The 1,384-nt window shown below is 37.9% G+C and overlaps 1 pseudogene; it reads right to left on the bottom strand.

The window, feature by feature from the left end:
- Positions 1 to 498: 498 nt before the first annotated feature.
- On the bottom strand, positions 499 to 662 carry LOC111591475 (uncharacterized; annotated as a pseudogene).
- Between the last annotated feature and the right edge of the window lie 722 nt (positions 663 to 1,384).

Raw genomic sequence — 1,384 nt, 5'->3', positions numbered from 1 at the left:
GTAACCTATCAGCTGTCCAACACTTGTTCCTTATCGCCAACCAAAGGAAAAAACTTACATTTAGGAGGGGCCCAGGTCTTCCATAATCTCTCCCATGGCTCACTTTTACGGTAATACTACATACATGAAATTCCTTCAATCTACTATTTAACATGTTCTTAACTTCATGATATAGCTCCACACCTCTAGCAATCATGTGAAAACAATTTAGGTAACAAACTCAGGACATACAACTGCTGATGTGACTTTGCTTTTTATATGGGTTGTAAGTTTTAGTAATATTTTTAACAGATATTTCATAACTTCTATCATTATTGAATACTTATATTTTGTATTCCTTTTTCTCTGAACCTTCTTGCCATATGTTTGAACATGCAGAACTTTGTTGGTGGAAAATCTAAACTCACCAGATATCATTCCAACTCCAGTATAATGTAAGAAAACACTAGTCTAATACCCGTGTGTTGCGACAGTACCCAACCATATTTGATGATATTGATTGGGTGACCAAGCAACAATTGAGAGTCTTAATAGACCTTCCACATAAAAATACCCATAATAAATGAATTTAATGTCAAAGTGAACATATTATTCATATACCAGATATTGAACTGGTGAAATAAATATTACACTTGATCTTAGCCAAAAGACTGAAAAAATGGGTTGAAAAGAAGCTCCTATACTCAAATTAAATTATAACCAATGTTTTGGCTTAGGACTTGGGAGCGAGAAGATGGTGTAGATCTGATGCCCTAACCAAAATCATCATTGAGATTCCATAGGTAACACATGCAAAATCATTTATGGTGACGACTCAACAATTTTCTCCAAGTTTAGGAAGACATAGAAAAGCACAAGTACGCCAACAAGATCATTCCTGAAATACCAAATACAACAAGTTTATCCTATAACGCTTAACATGATTACTGAAATACATACTTGCTCTTGGCTTTAGAATATCATATCAAACAATAAAAACATTTTCTGCTTTTACAGAGCCTTGTACTCATTTCCAATTACATAGTTGGTTTCACTTAAAATTCAATGTGAAATGAATTCGGCATGAACAAAACCTTTTCATAGTTATGCTCTAGCAATGTACCACAGTTAAATGGCTAGAAATCTGTATAAGACCTCGCCACATTTGGTGATGTGTGGAATGCACAAACTACACCCTATGTTGAAGGAGCGAAGCGGAGCGAAGCGCTGGAGTGGAAGACGAGTGAGCTAGGAGATAGGCTCCCGGTCCCTAGGGCGACGAGGAGGTTTAGAGTTGGCTGGACTCGATGCAACTTTTATCACCTATAGAGCATCCTTATCGGGAGGCGAGCACCCTAATCCTCTTCACCGGTGGCGGTGCAGCAGCGGAAGAAGCGGGCGGAGG

This window comes from Zea mays, chromosome 4, assembly GCF_902167145.1.
Source record: "Zea mays cultivar B73 chromosome 4, Zm-B73-REFERENCE-NAM-5.0, whole genome shotgun sequence".
NCBI classification, from domain to species: Eukaryota; Viridiplantae; Streptophyta; class Magnoliopsida; order Poales; family Poaceae; genus Zea; species Zea mays.
Note: the sequence above shows the minus strand (reverse complement) of the source record. Positions and strands in the feature narration are given on the sequence as shown.